Below are 19,887 nucleotides of genomic sequence, written 5' to 3'. Positions count from 1 at the left end.
TTCTGCTTACTGGGAATATGGTAATGCCTAGTTTTTACCCTAACCAAAGTGTCAATCAGATGTGAATTTCTTGCATAATTAAACTCTTTCTATACAGCAATAGTCTGGGTTTAAGGTAGATTTCCCTGCAAATGTTTGAACTTTTACATGTCTGCTATTCATGTCACTTTCCTTTTTCTAAGCCATAACCAGCACCATGGAGGCAAATGATTGTCTGTACTGTTCATGTTATCAGCACATACGTTCCATGACTTAAAAAAGACAGCTAGTAGACTTGGGCAGGTTTAAATGCAGCACTCCAAGAACATGATACAGTCCGATTATTTCCATAAATGTGTTACAAATTGAGCACAGAGAAGTGGAAATGACTTGCTCAAGGTCACAATGTGATTCAGATATGGAACAGAAGCATCAACTTTGTGGTTGAAGGTCCAGTGTCAGCCACTACACTTCACTGTGCACGACTAAGATTATAGTTTATTCCACTGCTGGGTTTCAGCTGTGTCCTTCACTTACTCTGAAAACAAGTATACAGAAGATACCAATAAAAGTAATAAGTATTAGAAGTCCATACCACCAAGATGATAACAGTTAACTATTCTTTGAGGAATAAATAAATAGCTTGCGGTCCAATCCAGTAAAAAGTGTGCTGGAAAACTTCCATTCATCTCTGGCCATATTCAAGTCCACTGAGCTTTGGGGTTAATCTCCAGTACCGTAACCTAATTTCTGGTAACATCCACAGATAAGTTGAAATTTCAAAGGTGGTTTCTGACCTAGGAAGTGTCTCCTTGACTTGGTCACTTTGTAATCTTTGTAATGGAGTTTAAAGGCCAGAATTCTCTCAGTCTAAAGTTGGGGAGTGAGTGAGTTAATAGAAGAAACAAAAAAAACACAAAATCATGCAAAAAAAAAAAACAGAAACTGATTATGAACCTGATAATTGAAATCTAGGGTTAAAAAAGAAGAAACTGAATGGGCAAACTTGGTACAAAACACGAAGCATAATTGTGACAGCTTCATTTGTGAGCCTGAAATTCTAAAAAAATCTTTTTGCAAGAGAGTGTTTCCTGTTCTGTTTAAGTAAAGGCCAATTAGAAAGCAATGTGACTGTTTGTTTTTAAATGAGATGGTAATACAATTGTTTACACATTTTATTGACTTAAACAGATGCAAGTTGAATATTGTTTTCATGGCCACAATGAATAAGAGGTTGTCAGTCTTGAAATTTAAATTCCAAAGCTGTAGCCACTATACCAAAATGCCTTCTTGTCCGATCCAACCATCAACTTACTAAGCCACTTTTCCAGGTCAGGGTCATGAGGGTCAGAGCCCATCAGAGCAAAACAGGGACCAGCTCTAGTCAACTCATGACACAAAGACATGAAGATTGGGTTAATAAGGGCTTTGCATGAATAAGTGTGGTTAAGCGTATGAATGTGCACCATGAAGGAAGGACTGCCACCCTGTTTCAGTTGGTTCCTGACCAAGGCTACCATGTCACACTTTGGGTCCTGGAGACACCAATGAAGAGGCCTAACCATGAGAATTAAAAGATTTGTTGTTTGGTGGACGTGAAATCTACATACGCTGTCATGATTGGGTCATAGAGTTGCACAGATACACAGGAGATTTTAGAGACAGAAACGTTATTCAGACACTTCAAACAAACGCAAGTCTCTTTCAGGAGTGAATCGAGCTCTGTGTGTAGGGGACAGTTCAGTCTCTCAATGAAAACAATAGAAAATCTTCCTCTTCATAGGGGTGCGCCTAAGGAGCGAGACCCCCAACAGGAGAAGAGCATGTCTGGGAGAGAAGAGAGACAAGGCAGTGAGACAAAAGGACAGCTGCTGTACGGGGTTTTAAATGTTCAAAGCGTTATGCAACATTCAGATCATGAAGCACGGCAGCAGCAGCAATCCAGCAGCTGATCGAGCAAAGAGGAGGTAAAAAAAACTGTATTTGTTTCCCATTGTATCACCGTTTAAGAGGGGGTTTCGGGGGAGTGACCGCAACTCCTTGGGGTGTGTTCAGCCCACCTCTTCACAACGCTATAAGCAGAGATGTGAAGTGGCTGGCACATAGCATAGGCTGGATTTGGCGAGCGAAGCGAGCAGGAGGTGAAACCCTATAGTTATACTATATTTAAATGTCTACAATCCTTTAATGTAGAAATCCGACTCTGAAAATGATGGATGTCTCTAATGTTAAGTGATAGTTTCTCCCCTCATTTTTAAGACACTCATGAAACTACTAAGCAATTCTTTGGAAATGTAGACATGAAAACAAACTGTGACTTCTCTAATCTATTGCAACATTTTATTTAACTTTAAAGACAGATGATGCAAAGGCTGGAATTGGCACTGGATTCTACTCAATTTCCTTTCAAACAATTCACTGTTTATTGGATAGTTCATTTAAAAAACAGCATCCAACTTTAGCTCTCCTTTTCAAAACTGGATCAACATGTGCAGTATTTGTTTTATTATTTTCCCCAAGTAGTATCCATCCACACATTATCCAACCCACTATATCCTAACTACAGGATCACAGGGGTCTGCTGGAGCCAATCCCAGCCAACACAGGGTGCAAGGCAGGAAACAAACCCCGGGCATGGCGCCAGCCCACCACAGTCCCAAGTAGTATACCATATTAAATTATACTGTCAATATATCATTAAATGCTGCGGTGGGCTGGCGCCCTGCCTGGGGTTTGTTTCCTTGCACCCTGTGTTGGGTGGGATTGGCTCCAGCAGACCCCCATGACCCTGTGTTAGGATATAGCAGGTTGGATAATGACTGACTGACTATATCATTAAATGGTAATGTAATAGAAGAAACAAAGAGCTAAACCTGTTAACCTAAACTTTACAGTGGATAAAATAAAACATCAAGAAAAACAACAGAACACTCTGCTCCAGGTACCACACTAATGATCTGAAAGGCCCTGTGTTTACAGTTCTGGTCATATCTTGTGATTTTAAATGTATTTCCTGTTTGGGAGTTTAAGTTCACTACTCGCTGTGTAATCAAGCAGAAACCTAATTCTGAACATCCAAAATGCAGACGCACCAAAGGCTTCAATCAAGGAATGTCATTTTAAATAACAGTTGTGATGGCGTGTGCCTCTTAGCTCCAATAGATTTCTCTCTCCTAAATGGGTCTGCAAAATCCACAAGAGCAAGTTTCCATTAAAGCAGTGGGCACAGCCCAGACAAAGAAACTGCAGGAAATAAGCATGCATAAATGAATAGAAACTGGCATAATTTTTCCTAACACCAAGGGCAGCAATTCAAATTCAAAGCAATACATAGATTAGCAGAGTAACAGGAGAGCACCCACTCAGTGTCTCTCTAAACTGAGACAAATGCTGAAAAGACTAAAGAAGTTACTAATATTATGCTGTTTAAATCATAAAACCACCTAAGAAAGGGATAAAACATGAAGGATACAAATTATTAAAGGAACAGATACAAACAAAGCAGAGTTGACCAACTAGGCCTTCTCATACAGGCAGTGGTCCCGACTGTCTACTGGATAAGATCCTAATCAAGAATTCTTCTGTCACTTCCCTGTTTCTATCTTGTTGTCTCTCTTTCTTTTGCTTTTCCTCTTGCTTTGAACCCTGGCGACTCTTGTGTTCTTTGCAGCACCTCTTTTTCAGCTGTAGTTTACAGGGATCGAAGATGGTCTGCATGTCATGCTGTCATGCGGAGCAGTGACATGGACTTGTCAGCCCTTTTGAGACACTATATAAAACAACCTGCAAGTACCGTCAGATTGACAGCTCTCCTGATCTTCTCTCCTGGAGAATCCCCACTCTGCCATTTTACAGTAAATTTATAAACAATTTATAAGCACTTTTCCACCAGCATTACATAATTTTTCTACATATTTTGACCAGGTTTTACAATGTGGTACTTACAGTATTCTTTATTTTAGTGAAGTTCTAACTCCTTTTTAGAAGGTAATTAAATAGGTAGGTGCCCACACTTGTAGTCAGACACTCCTTTTTTTGGTTATCCCGAAATGTAATTGAAATGAAATTAAAATTATACTTCTGCACTGGTAACTGTTTACCTTTTATGATTGTGTGCTACACTTAATATTTGCTTTCATTGTACCAAGGCAATAATCTCAGATTTGGTGCTTTGCTCTTTTAATAAATATTTATTTTCTTCTTTAAACACTGTCCATCTCCATTGATAATAAAGAAACTGATGCTGCCGATTAGCTCCTGGTATTATTCTAAGCTGCACAGTAGTTGCCCTATACCCCTGTGACCTGGGATAAGTATAAGATCATTGCCCCATTTGTGTGTGGTAAAAGGTGATTAAACTAGCTTAATATCAGAAGAATACCATTGTCTGTCCATAAATACTGCATGTCTGCTCCAATACCCTCATAATTTGACGGAGGGACTAGCCAAAGTGGATATAACTGTAAAATTTCCATTAAACCAGAAGAGAGAGAGATAAAGAGAGAAAAAGAAAGCACAATTGCTTTGTCACATACAGACAAAATAAGAAGTAATGAATCTCTTGATGTTGGTAATGGGACACTAATGTAAGCACTGCACCTTGTACAGTTTTGCTTGGCTATACAGTACGTTTGCCTTATTTCTTTCATTCATTGTATCTTGCTGCTGCATTTCATCAGAGCTTGTTTTTATCTGTATGTAGATGGATGCTGTTGAATGAGTGAGCAGCTTTAAATTTCATGGCGTGACTACCACCATTGGGGGAAGTGGGAAAAACAGATTTCGTCTCTCGTCAAAAAAGTTCATCAGCACTTCTGTTTCTTCACGCGTCTGAGGATGGCTTGCATTTCTCTGCTCTTGTGAACTTCTACAGATGCACAGTGGAGTTCATCCTCACAGGCTGCATCACATCCTGGTATGGTACCTGATCGGCTGAAGATGGTAAAGCCCTTCAGAGAGTGGTGAAGGTGGCACAGAAGATTACTGGCATTCAGCTACCTGCTGTTCAGGATGTGTATCATACATGCTGCCTTAGAAAGGCAAAAAGGATTACTAAAGACCTCTGCCACCCTGCTCAGCTGCCTTTCTCATTTCTCCAATTAGGAAAACAATATAGAAGCAAAGAAACTTGCAAGATTTACTTAAGGTTATGGAGCATCCAATCATAACAAAAAATATTGTAACATAAAAAAACAGAAACATTGCCTGTATATATGCAAGACAAAACCTTTTATTCTGCTGGAATCCAGGCACTTCCAGGCAGGTGGCACAAGAGCCATTGAGAAGGGTGGAGACTCCATTGAGAAATGACATTATCAGTTCTGTTAAGGTTCATTCCATTTTCTAATAAATCCCATTTTCTAACTTCAGCTTGACTCCCCCTCGTATATCACATCTTTTTCTCAGTGTTTGAACATTTTTAGTCCACTGAGGCAATAAGTTTGTAACGATATTAAAAGAAATAAATGGAAGCACATATTCAGAAGGCACATTTTTGCATATATAAAGAAATTAAGGGTGCAAATATGTTGAAAGTCTATAACTGTATATACCAGGGCTATGCATTAGGAGTGAAGCTCCAGCCATATGATTTAATATGACAGACATCACTTGCTCAAAGATTTCTCCAACTTGGTTATCTGATTGATTAGAAATAAGAGGATTAGCACAGCCAGATCCCCAATTGCACCTGGATAACTGCAATGAAATTGCTATCATAAGGAAGCGCTCGTTCACAGCTGTAGTTTGTCTTAAGTATAGCAGATCCATTTTTAGTTCTATATGATTGCACTTTACTGAAGATCAAAATATCTGTCCATCCACTTATATCCTGAACCTGCTTAATCCAATCCTGGATCATGGTGGGAATGAAGCCTGTAGATTAAGATGTGTTTTCAAACAATGATCTGCCATATATTAAGTGTGGGATATTGACACTTCTGTCATGTATTTTATGGAAACGCAAAAGAAAACCTATTCTGACATTTTCAACTGAAAAATGATAAAGTTCTCATTGTCCATCAGACTGCAAAAGTAGTCTTCTTTTAAAAATAATAATTAAAAATGAATATTTCAACCAAGTTCAAGTTACTTTCTACCCAGTTCTACATCTTTTACTAATGAATCATAACCTTAGGCTGCAGCCTGCAAACTATATTGGTAAAGTGTATTTGATTTACATGAAAAAATGTGCTCATCACAATCACATCTGTCTTTAATAGAAAAGGCAAGGAGATTTCCTAGCAGCTCAGTCCAAAAACAGCTTAGCCCCCCTATAGTGAGCACAACTATCTATAGCAGCAGATGGGTTGAAATTCTTAAAATCAAATAACTGTCTCTCCTTTCTGATTGACCCAGAGAGTTTCATACACACAATTCCTTGGATTATTCCTTATATTAAATATCATTTTACCCTAAATTGCCAGAGGCCTCCTAAGTGGTGCTTGGCAAACCATACAAATATTTTTCAAGGCCTGGACTAAGGGAAGCTTCTTTTTGGCCATTTCTTGGTGGCTGTCACCTGAGATGGATACAGTCAACCAATCTGTAAGTATGTACGATTTGCCAGCACTGTATCACTTTTTCCATCACTTATTAAATACAACCATTTGAGCAAATTATCAGCATAGTTGGTGTAATTACAACAAAAGAAAGATCCAAAAGCAAGGCTGCTTAAAGAGTAAATAATGCTACTAAAGCAATATATGCTGGCTAAACAACAATCTCAGTATACAAAGTTATTACAATGGCGTAGTTGTGACTAAGGCTACTTCAGGGTCCTTTAGCTGCCACCCCCTGGATTCAGCTGAACACTGTCACTGGGGATTACAGAGGTCTAGTAATGAACAGCGAGTCCCATTAGAAACTAATTTGATCCAAGCTGACATATCCATCTGGTAGCTCAATAATTGAATAATTTATGATGACAAATAATACTAAAATACAAATTATGGTAATTAAATAATTGGTCACTGAATGAACCTCAAAGGCCATTTAGGTTACATTAATACACATTTTGGAAGTGTTATTGTTGTGTGTACAGTGTATATATATATATATATATATATATATATATATATATATATATATATATATATATATATATATATATATATATATAAAAACTCTTTTACAATTTGTCATTTGTTATTTTTATTTTTATATTGGCTTACATTATTGTTTGAGGGTTATTTCAATTTTATATAAAGTTTTCACACTTTCGGAAAATTATTTTAAAAATTTGGTAAAGATAGGGAACCAATGTAGGACACAATTTAAGGCAGAGAAGCTTCTACCTGTTGCCCCTATAGACGATAATCATCTATTTCAGTCTTCTCTGACCTACGCTGTATAAAATCTATGAAAGATGCTCAAGATTGTGGCACTCAGAGATCATTGTATTAATAATGCAATTGCTTATGCTGAGTTTAATCTCCAAATCAAATCTTTGAGCTACATAATTTTTCTTCCGTATACAAATTAGTAACTTTGTTAAAAACAGTCTAACCAGCTTCTACACCTTTCTCCTATATTTATCCCTTAGAAGATACTGGCTAATGTGGATGAAGATTCAGACAGAATCTGCAGAGCATGTGAAACAATTTAAAATTAATTTACCCTTTACTGTTCTTGGGGAACAATGGTAAGTTAATCTTTCAATTAAACTCCCAGAAAAGGAATGGAATTCATCCCTTCATAGAATAGATTCTAGTTCAATATGTGCCAAGCACATAATAATTCAACTAAAAATTCAATTACACATTGACCCATTTTAAATACAAATGGTGCTGCAGCTCAGAAATTCCAGAATCAACAGTTAATTACAGTAGTGCAATAAGTTATACAACTGAGAGATGCAAGTCAAGACATTGCCCAGTTCAAACCCACTAAATCCAGTTTGGCCCAATTAGTGAGATGGTCTGAGACTCTTGAGGCTGCTGGTCCCATCCTCACGACTGAATCAAAGTGACCCCAAGCAAGTACCTCAACCAACCTCATCTCCAATGGTAAACACGTATGTAAATAACTGTACTAGAATACTATATTTCTGGAGTGCCATCAAATGAAGTTCCGTACAGAAAAGCACTTTTACTGTATACAGTATGTAGCGGAGATAATTTGTTTAAACTATGCATTACATCTGTCTTGTTTAATAAACTCTTTTAGTCTGATCTAGTCACACGGGCTTTACAAAACTAATTGTGTGATTCCAGGCAAACAATCAAAAAAGGCAGAATATAAGAAGGTCAAAAATGGTTACCCGTACACATGGAAACATGATGGTCCCCAGTGCAAAAATATGAAGAGACTGATCAGATGGGGATGGCGGTGTTCAAGTAGGTGAAGAGTTGGCTGATCAACCAACAGATGAGTAAGCCTCAGTAGGCAAGTCAACATTTATTTATCTTTATTCATTAATGTATGTACAAAAATATTCATTGTGTTTAATTACATTCCCTGTATACCACACTTGCAAGAATAAACTAAATTCACATTTATTCTGCTGCATAGATGTGATCTGAGAAGGTGTGCCCGGGGTGGGTCATGGAGTAATCCACTGTTCACAATCTCATAAGAATTGTCTGATAAAGTAATTGCTGAATAAATGCTTGTAGCTATGGCAGTTTGTAACAGCAGACTATTAAGTATAGACTTTGACAATCATATCACACACACCTTTGAAAAGGCTTAAACCATTTTCTTGTTTTGCTCTACTAAGCATCTGAGGCCAATGCAATAATTTGCTTGGATTTTATCCTTTTAAATATTGTACTTTATCAGTGTACTATGACAAATTTCCATTCAGGATGTACAACTACACAAATTACTTTTTACTTTGTTCACTGCTGTATATAATTTGATTCATTATCTACCTGTCAGTTGTTTTAGTGTACTGTATATACTTAAATCACATTGATAAGACACAAACATGGAGGTAACACGTATTGCACAAAACACTTGAAGGAACAGCACTGAAACAAGTGTAGAATAATCTAGACTCTTAAATAATGATTAAATTCATCAAAGACATGTTGCAGAGCATCTGAATGACTAAATTACATATATACTGTACATGTTAATGAAGGATGTTGCCTGCTCCTCTACAGGATGCATCACTTTTTGTCTATTTGTCTATCTTTTTTAGAGTCATTAAAATAGATAGAAAACACATACAAGGCACATCATGACCTTTGCACAGGTCTATATTTCTTTTTAAATTTATTAAAAAAAACTATGAAAACTACGTTTTTGGTCACATACATATATACTTTGTAATTAGACAGGAACATCATTACAGGCAGGGGAAATTGAAAAACAAATGTCCACAACTCATTTCTGAGAGGATCCTGGATATATTTGTTCTTTCAAATATTAAACATTCATTTCCTGAAACCAATTGATATTTTAGTAGTGGTCATAAGCAGCTGGAGACTCTTCAAGCAGCACTGAACAAAAGGCAGTAATCAATATTGAATGGGGAACCAGTTTATTGCCATGCACACTCCCACTCAGTTATCTTGAACCAGTTTGACAGGTAAACTGAAATCTGGATAACCTGAAGAAAAAAAAAACACTCTGCCCAAGTCAAGGGCAATAGGGGCCAAAGAATATCTTAGCATCTTTGGGCTAAAAATAAGAATCAACACTGGATGGAGTGGCATTGAGTGGCAGGTCACTCATAAAGGAACAGTCATGAAGGACCCTTCTAGCGTCACCATGTAAACTAACATGCATGTCTTTGGGCTGTGGATGAAAGATCAGAGAACCCGGAGAAAAGCCCATGCAAACATTGGGGCGGACAAGTAAACTTCACACTCTGTGTGAATGAGCTAAGATTTGTAAGGTTTTATCTACTGTAACACCTCATACAAATAAACAGATTCATTCAACAAGGCTATTTTTTTGCCCAGATTCCTGGAGATGAAACTTGGTTTCCTGCTTCTTTTGCAGTGCTGGCCTGTCTGAACAGCCAGAGTGCCACCCTGGCCTTGCTAAGTCATAAGCATGTTGGTTTTCTTTTCACTTCCTCATAAGAATATGATTAAATATTCTCTCTAGTGCTCACCTGGTACTCTTCTTTGTAAATATAACACTTGTTTTCCTTTATCATCCCTGTTTCAGAGCCTCAGAGGTCAGAGTCTGTGCTGAAAACACTGAAAGGGGTGACAGTAGCCTTTGCATATCACTTTCCTAACATTGTTAACATTAAACATTATTTAGCTTTACTGTAAATTGCCTCTTGTCTTTCTAAAACATGAAGCACCCTACTTGGATGAAAAATTTAAATGAAGAAGTACACAGTAGGTAAGTCTTATTGCATTTTGGTTATTTTTCTTCCAGCACAAGCAAGTCTTTACTTTAGTGTGACTGCCACAGAGAGCTTAAAAGGTAGGTGGTCTTCCTTTATTTATACAGGTTATTAAAATGGTGAAAATATAACTGTTGGAATTTTTCTAATAATAGATTGACTTTAAAAGTGCTTTGACAGCAGAAATATATTAAAAAAAAAGCACCTGAATTTTCTGGTGCCAAATACCGAAAATGTTTTCCGAATGTGTGTCATAATCCAATAAAACCGCATGACATTACGACAAATCAGATAATACAAGGTCGTGACCCTAGTAATTGATCCTAGGAACACTTTTACCCGCTTCAGTTGGCCTGGAAAAAATTGTATTTAAATGTGCAAACTGGCTCTGGAGGATGAATGTTGTTGAGGATATATACTATTTCGTAGATATTGCATTACATGGTGATGAATTTCTTCTGTCTGTTTTTTCATTACCAATCAACCACCAAAGATATTAGACTGTAAAGCGAGAATCCTTTGGGGCAAGCACTGGAGAAGCGACATGATAGCAAGCTGTAATAAAAAGTATATTCCGAGTAACATAAAACCATAGTCACCTTCCAAAATGGAAGAGATGCTCATATTAAAATCTAACAGTGTACTTTATTATATACAGTATATGCTATAGCTACATATATATATATATATATATATATACACACACACACACACACACACACACACACACACACACACACGAGGGATGTTCAAAAAGTTTCCACACTTATTTTTAACCCTATTTATTAAGAATTTCAAAAACAAATTACATCAATTTTCTACATAGTCACCTTCGTTTGCAATTCAATTTTCCCAGCGTTGTAATAACTTTTTAAAGACCAATTACTACTCCTCCCACCTTCACCGTTTTCAAGGAAAATCTAAAAGTGCGGAAACTCTTTGAATGTCCCTCGTGTATGTATATATATATATATATATATATATATATATATACATACAGTATATATATATATATATATATATATATATATAGATAGATATATATATATATAGATATATAGATATATATATATATATAGATATATAGATATATATAGAGATATATATAGAGATATAGATATAGACATAAATATATATATAGATATAAATATAGATATAGATGGGTGGCACGGTGGTGCAGGGGGTAGCGCTGCTGCCTCGCAGTTGGGAGACCCAGGTTCGCTTCACGGGAGTTTGCATGTTCTCCCCTTGTCTGCATGGGTTGCTCCAGTTTACTCCCACAGTCCAAAGACATGCAGGTTAGGTGGATTGGCGATCCTAAATTGTCCCTAGTGTGTGTGCTTGGTGTGCTTGTGTGTTCCCTGTGGTGGGCTGGCGCCCTGCACGGGGTTTGTTTCCTGCCTTGCGTCCTGTGTTGGCTGGAATTGGCTCCAGCAGACCCCCGTGACCCTGTAGTTAGGATATAGCGGGTTGGATAATGGATGGATGGATAGGTATATATATATGGTAGTGTGACAGGTTACAAGTCAGAAAAAGGTATCTATTAATATTAGTAAATTGATTGACTGTCTTGGTCAGTTTTTAAGTTTACAGTGTTCTATTATTTTGTATCCTATGCTATAGATCTTTTCTGTAACTGTGCATGATCTGTACAGGTACAGTACAGTGTATTCATTCATTGTGTAGAAGGTTCATAAATGACGGATGGATGAGGTTTTGGACTTCAAATCCTGAGGTTGTGGGGTCAAATCCCACTACTCACACTGTCTGGCCATAAGCAAGTCACTTTAGCTGCCTGTTCTCCAATTGCAAAACCAAAAGAAACGTAACTAATTGCATCAAAAATGTTCTACTTTTCCTTGGATAAAGCCAAGCCAAATAAGCAAAGGTAAATTAGATAGTTTGGTTCCAAAAATAGTCAGTATTATGATTGTTAAAGTTAACAAAAGATCAGCTCTTCTGTACATGAAAACATTTCAGACTGCATTATCAAATCACTAATACAATTACACTTCACTGACTCTGTATATATAAAAAGCCAAGCCAAGGTTAAAGCCTGGCTAATACGAATGGCTTTAATGATGTAGACCGGCAACTTAATTTTTCACATGTCACAAAGCAGAGGGTGTCTGCTTCCTGCATTTCACATGCACAGCTTTTGTCTGGATGGATTGTTACATGAGAACATAATACATTTTACAAACGGGAGGATCCCATTCAGTACATTAAGCTCTTTTGGTTAGCTAGCAGCAAACACATCCCACCAGATACTGGTGGTTCTCAAAAGCTATCAGGGTATTTATTTCCATATAGTGACTTGTTTGTTTGTTTGTTCTTCTTGAAATGTTATGCAGACAAATGAAAAAATATGAAGAATTTAGTGAGGTGGGAACATCAAGTGCAAAGCAGGAAAGAGCGCTAGATCGGAAATCAGTCTATCACAGAGCACACATCCATAGACAAACACGCCTAGCCATTGACTTAACCAGACTACCGACAGAAAACTAACAACTAACTAACTAACCTGGGAAAAAATATTTGTCTGTGAAGCTGTGTGCAAACCCATACCTTATTAGGTATTTCAATGGCACTGTATGCGTGTACTTCACCTGTCAGATCAGATGTCGCTACGCAAATATAATTCAAACATATATTAAGAAAGAAAAAAACTGACATTTAATTGTAAAGGAACTGTTATTTATTCAACCTTACACTAATTTCAGCACTCCAGATGTGCTATGCAGCATTACTGACCTTTCATATCCCTTTTTACAGATCGCTTCCAAGATCAGACTTTTTTTTTATAGTTTTAAATGATCAGCTAATATTATTCAAAGTACCCTTATGTTTTATACTGTTATTCCTTATTAACACACTTTAGGACTGATTTCTTTTTTTCTCTCACTTCTCTGTTGTTTAAAATTGTACTAAGAAATTAAATAGAACATAGCATTTAATGAACTACAACAGAAGCTCACTAACCTTCCCTGCTTGATAAAAATGTGATTGTCTGGTAACTTGGTGTTGTCAGGTCAAAGTAGAAGGGGGGGGGCTCCTCCTTCCTTAACATTTCACTATTAAACTGAGCAGAGACAGTACACTCACAAACACCTTTGTGCACTGGGGTCATCTTTAACATTCAGTGGTGGAGTGAGTATCCATTTTAGTGGCTTGTGATTAGGTCTTGTCCTTTTACAGATGTCTTGTGTAATTTCCTGAGGAAAGTGCTGCTGTGTTTAGTGCAGGAGTTAGAGGTGCACAATCAGCAAACTACTTTGACTTGGACTTCTACTGCTCACCAAAACAGGTTTTCCTACTGCAGTCTCATCACTACATGTTTGTGGATGTGTGAATATACACAAACACCATCCAATAGCTAAGATCTACCCACAAAATAAAAGGACATGTGATTAAATGATGCATTCTAAACAGACTAGAAAGATATATGTCAGGTTCCTTTACCAGCAAGAGTGTAATCATCGTTTAGCAAACTCTGTCACTTTTTGAATGACATATACTTTAATTATTACAGGGAGACACTGAACAATGTCAAAGTACTACATCATGTTTTACTCAAAAACTTGTCATGCAGCTGCCTTGCATTTTAAATTATAATTGTAATAGGCAAACCAATCAGTCTCCTGAGATGTTCTGCTGGCTCTGATGCACCACAAAAGTCAGAGTAAAGAAAAACAAGAGTGCATTAGCAGTACGTGACTACGCAGACTAGTCAAACATAACAAAATCTCTTCTCTTTTTAATCACTTCACTATACTATGAAAATTCTTGGCCGGCTTCATTAGCCTGTAGGCAGTCCACAAGATAACTGATGCGGTAGTCAAAAAGCTACACAGTAAATAATGGTGATTGTAAACACATACCAGTCCACATGAAAGCGCACACAAATTTGGGTATTGAGAGCATTTAAATCCCAGTTAGCAGAACAAAATCTTCCACAAGCAATAATAATTAATAATAATGTGAATAATGATAAGATTATCTCATTGCGTAGTACAGGGAAGGCAGCTGCTATATATCAAAAGGCGAATGGCACACAGTGGGATTTTGCAGTTAGCCATGTGTAATACAATAATTATGACACAAATGACCCCTGATGATGAATGATTCCCTAACGCAATGCACACCAAAGGTTAAGCTACATGCAGCCAACACTAAAATGCATCCAAAACTGAAGTGGAATCTTTCAACTCGTCAGTCTTGTATACGGTACTGTGCATGTAACTTAATTTGATTAAGACAAATGAATAGGGAATGGACGGATTGTGTCGCTGCTCAGATGGGGTCATTTCCTTTAGTAAGTGTCTGCCTTCAGGGAGGGCAATAAAATCACAACAGATCAGCCTTTAGTCTGGCTGCCAGTCGGGAGATTGTGCCGGCTGCTAGTAAGCAGCACCTCATCCATCTTTCATGCCAGTGCCATCAAAGAGGCTAGAGGTTCTGGAAGGGAATACGAGTGGTAAAAGCCAGGAGAGGGGATGCTCATTGCTGCAGCTTATAGCTTCAAGCAATGAAGGTTCTAAAACCTTTACACTTCATGAGACAAGTATTCACATTACCGGCTTCTTGTTATGGAAATGGACAACTGATATTTAACTCCAGACTTGATGCTCCTGACCTTCCCTAACAGGCACTATTTAGTCATAATCAGTGCAGACTTCAGACACTACTACTATAGCTGGAGGAATGCACACTGTGATGGTGGAACACTGATATTAAGAGTACTAAGAGCTTTCTTCATACAATGAACATTTTCAGGATTTATTGCTGTTTCCATGGTATGGGCGGGCTCCACTCTGCATGGCTTCTTGCCACTTTTACTATCTCACATCTACAAAGGAGAGAAGTTTATACGTAGAATGAAACAGGTGGATGACAGACTGAGAAAAAATTGACATATTAATTACTGCTTCAGCATGTCAATTTAGGAAAAAACCACTGCAAACTGCCAGTGTTGTGCACATTCCACCGGCATGTATTGTGGTGCAAAATACTGACTGTGTCAGCTTTAATTCACAAGTCTTCTTCTTCCTCTTTCTCAGTTCTATGTGAGGTTGATGTGCTTGATTAACCTTCTCCAAATAGCTCGGCCCTGCAGCTCCTTGCCAGTCCAGACCTTTTCCTTCAGATCTTCTTTTGCATCATCCATCAACCTCTACTTTAGCCTCCCTCACTTTCTCTCTCCCTGTACTATAATTCCAATCCCTATTTTGCCCACCTATTCATTGCCATTCACATTTCCATACCACTTCAACCTCCTTTTCTGCACTTCCTTTCATATCTTTCTCGCTTTTGTTGTTTCTCTAATTGTCTCATTTCTTATTTTGCCCTTTTATGAACCTCCACGCATCCATCTCAACATTCTCATTTCTGCCACGTGTAACTTCTTCTCCTGTCCTCCCTTTACTGCTAATATCTTTGCTCCATAAATAATTCCTTGTCATACCACTGTCTTAAAAATCTTGCCTTTAACACTTCATCTAAATTGTTCAATCACACAATACTCCTGATACCTTCTTCCAATTGTTCCATCCACACTGCACTCTGTGGATTACCACTGCCTCCACATTTCCACCTTGTGCTACCACTGATCCTAGATATTTAAACTTACTGTCTTCAATAGCTCTCCCTGCAGGCTAACCTCTGAATCCTGATCATCATTAAACCTGATATATTCTGTCTTCTTTGTATTTATTTTCAATGCTCTAACTTCCAAAGCCCTTCTCCATTCTTCCAACATTTTCTCTACTTCCTCTTTTCTGGTGCTACACAACATAATGTCATCAGCAAAAAGCCTACACCAGGGGGACTGATCTTTTTTCCATTACTCAAAACATCAATAACCAGATCAAAGAGGTAAGGACTTAAAAGAAGATCCCTGGTGCAGACCTTCTCTAACCAGCATCTGGTCTGTTACCCTAACACTACCTTTCACCTGAGTCCTCACTCCATCGTACATATCCTGGACAATCCTCACATACTTCATACTATGTGGCACTCTATCATAAGCCTTCTCCAAATCAATTAAATTCCATATGCAAACGTTTCTGTTTTAATCAGTGCTTCTCTATGATCTGTTGTAAACTTTAATTTGTGAGTAACTTTGTTTTTAATATGTGTAGAGAATACACTATCAAAGCTAAAACTGTCCATAGCACTAACTGTAAATCCACCAAATTGCTCTGTGACAATTTAAACTTCACTTCATCCCTGTCCTAAGAGTAGTTACAACTGGTCAGGTTTTATATCTAGCTATATGTTAATCTCCAAAGAAGGTGGAAATCTAGGATACTTCAGAGGATAGGAACATAGTAATGTTTCAGATCAGCCATGTTGTGTTTGAGAAAATACAACTAATCTACATAGTTTAAGACTGGTAATGGCACTAAAAAATCAGTAAGAAATAAATTACATAGAATTTCAATAATTCAGCTAACCCGAAAACAAAAGAGGTAAACCTGTAAGGAGAAAAAAACAGTCCAAACCATAGGTGCTTCCCATCTTCAGGAACGTTTCTTTATTTAGGCACATTAACGTCAAAAGCACCTACAGTGCTAGCCATGCCTGCCTTTCTGCATGTCTGTCTTGCCTGCGGAAACCAATAAGCTCCAGTGGACATATTTTATTGGAAATTGGCACACTTATTCTTCAAGGAAATTTGACAGGACAGTTTAATTTTCATTAAGATATCTCAAATACAACACACTGTACATATTCTTGAAATTTCAAAATCTCCCAATGAAAAGCATTGGCAAATTTGTAAACTTATCTGTCTTAAAATAAAGAAGCACTCTGCGTGACCTTAACTACAAATTATTTTTAAATTTTATCTTGAGAACCGTTACTACATATTTCTTCTTTTACTCATTCGACAGCCGCAGTGAATTGCCTGCAGTAATGTATGGAGTTGGATCATAAAGTATTATCAGAAAAGCATGATGCTAGAGGTGCATTTATTTATTCATGTTTCAAATAATATCCTTTATTTATTCGATAAGGTAGTAATGATATTGTTGACTTATTTGTCACCTTACAAGGCAGGTTTTGTTGCTTACTGAACTAGAATGCAGCAGTAGGCTTCTGCCTACACCTTGTCTGTGACTATGCTGTGCCTTGTGCAAACCTCAGTCATAGCAGTTCACTTCTCCTGCTGCCTGAAATCGAAGCAGGTCAGAGACATGGTCTCTAAAATGTTCATAAAAGCAAAAAATAAAAGCAATTGAACTTATGAAGGAATGTATGAAAGATGTCTTGGTGCCACTTTATTTTACAGCGACTAAACGCATGCTCAGTATTTCTGTTACATCAAAAACAACCTCACGAATGCATTATCTAAAGATTATAATGATTCAGTATTTCACAGACGCTGCAATTTATCAGTAAAGCGCCATTATGATATGCTATCTATCATGTTTGGATGCAGCCAACAATTTTAGCTTGAGAGTTCAGCACAAATTTAAATCTCCATTCGATACTTCTTTGAAAAATTTTACGTTTAAGAAATTTAAACTGCAATTAGCCACAAGCCCTCCACATCCAACATCAACAAACAATTACGCATGAATCTTTTGAACACTTCAGTTGGACTCTGTTGTCTATGAATGCAAATTCATCCACATGATTTTGTAAAGTGGTATTAAAATTATATATTTTATGCATACTACTAATACATGCAATCCCATTCTATTCTCACTGCTATTTTTGATTATGATTCACTGTTGCTAAATTTATAATAAACAAAATTGTGATAGCCAAGTCTTTAACGAAGTACCTAGAAAATTTTGAAATGCTCCAACTATAAAAACCAGCTAACCAAGTCTGTGAATGTCATGCTATGCATTCATTTTCTCACTTGTTGATTCTCATCATCTTCATATGATAGCAGCATTGCATGCGTCCACTTTGGTGGTTTTCTCTCTTTTCTAGTCAACCTGCCTGTGTGTAGCACCTCTCATTGTGGACCACTCGCATTACAGCACAAGAAGTTTAATATTAATGAACAGCCAATGCAGTGAGGCAATACAGATCATTGCACAATAAAAGAAAATACAATTTAAAGGAAAAGGAAAGATCAGAGAGTAAATCTGGCCTATCCAGTAAGGCTTAGCTTTTGTATGCATGGTTTTTGAATAAAACAATCATTGCTAACCAGATTTTGAACAATACTGATTGTTATTATTACATATGGCATGTGCATCTATTTTATGAATTTTTGTAAGTAATCTTTGCTGATTTCTAATCACTGGTGGTATATGTCACTGTCTGGATTCTAGAAATGAGAATAGAGAAGAGAGAAATAGTTTCCTTTCTGTATGTTGACCTTATTTGCTGGGGTTTTGGACAGGCAATGAAGAAGAAAGCATTTTCCAGCAGGGGCTGACAATACCAGCCATCAGTCTTTTTAGGCCAGTTAGGTTTATGAACTACAGGTATATTGCGGACATTCCAGACATGATGGTGGTAAAACAGATGGCTGCTCTTTTCTGCATTAAAACATGTTTCCTCCGGTGCACCTCCAGCAGTGCAGTCAGCATGTGGTTGTGTTGTTACCTCTCATGCACCAGCTTCTTCGACCCCTTGTAATTTGCAAAGAGTTTGCTTAGTTTTATTATGAGTGATGTTTTATGCTACCATTAGTAGAGAAAAAAGCAAGTCTGAGATAGTATATTTAAGAATAAAGATGGAATTTAAAAAATTATTTTATTTACATTTTGGTTATTATTATTATTATTAGCTTATGCTTATTGCTGTGAACCAAATAAAATCTTTGTAAAATTCCTTACTGTATTCCATAACATTTTTGCTGCTGTCAGTAAAATAGCTTCCACAAGATTACCTTCTCCTTAATTCGTCAAACTGCTGCATGCCTCCCTTGGCTCTAATCCACATGATTTATTTATAATGTGATAGACTGACAAAATGATAGGCAACTTTAAGATATAATATCTCAAGAAAAGAGGAACACAGCTCTCCCTATGTGTGCATGCCAGTGGTACTAAGGCAAAGGTAATATCATTATATTTAATAGCTTTTTTGGGGTTCCAGAATTGCTGTCCATTGTGCCCTGACACACTGAGTTAAGTATTTATTGCTCTTTAAGCCAATGAAATGCCAGTGACCAGCAGCCTTTTACTTCGGTGTTGTGTAGTTTGCTCTGCAACTAAAGTAACCCAGCCTGTTTATTAAAACAGATAAAAAATGTCTGTCTGGTATAGAGGACTGGGATTTATACTGTTATTATAGAAAACACATATTATTTAAAGGTAAATGATAAGCTGCTTTTTTTTTTAAATAACTGCAAAGGATCTGCTGGAGATTACTGCGTTCGTTAAACATAAAATACAGGCATCCCACTTATTTGACATCTGAAGAACAAAACTATCCATCACTGTCTTGGGGCAAATCGATCAAATACTACATCATTGGCGAGAACCTAATAGTAAGTTGCTAATAATGTAGCCATAAAACCCCCAGCCTGTAATTGACTGCTTCCACTTCTAGCTAAGTTGTCCACTGCAATGAATAATGTTCATCCACAGACTTCACGTTTACTGGGCAACAATCAGTTAGGCCTCGTACTA

The 19,887-nt window shown here is 37.2% G+C and overlaps 1 protein-coding gene across 1 annotated transcript in view; it reads right to left on the bottom strand.

Moving 5' to 3' along the window:
• Window positions 1-19,887, bottom strand: part of gfra1b (gdnf family receptor alpha 1b) — a 287,118-nt gene that overhangs the window by 107,668 nt on the left and 159,563 nt on the right. The gene's annotated exons all lie outside the window — the stretch shown is intronic.

The sequence above is a fragment of the Polypterus senegalus genome, chromosome 1 (assembly GCF_016835505.1).
Source record: "Polypterus senegalus isolate Bchr_013 chromosome 1, ASM1683550v1, whole genome shotgun sequence".
Lineage (NCBI taxonomy): Eukaryota > Metazoa > Chordata > Cladistia > Polypteriformes > Polypteridae > Polypterus > Polypterus senegalus.
The sequence above is the reverse complement of the archived record's forward strand: the minus strand, read 5'-3'. Positions and strand labels throughout refer to the sequence as shown.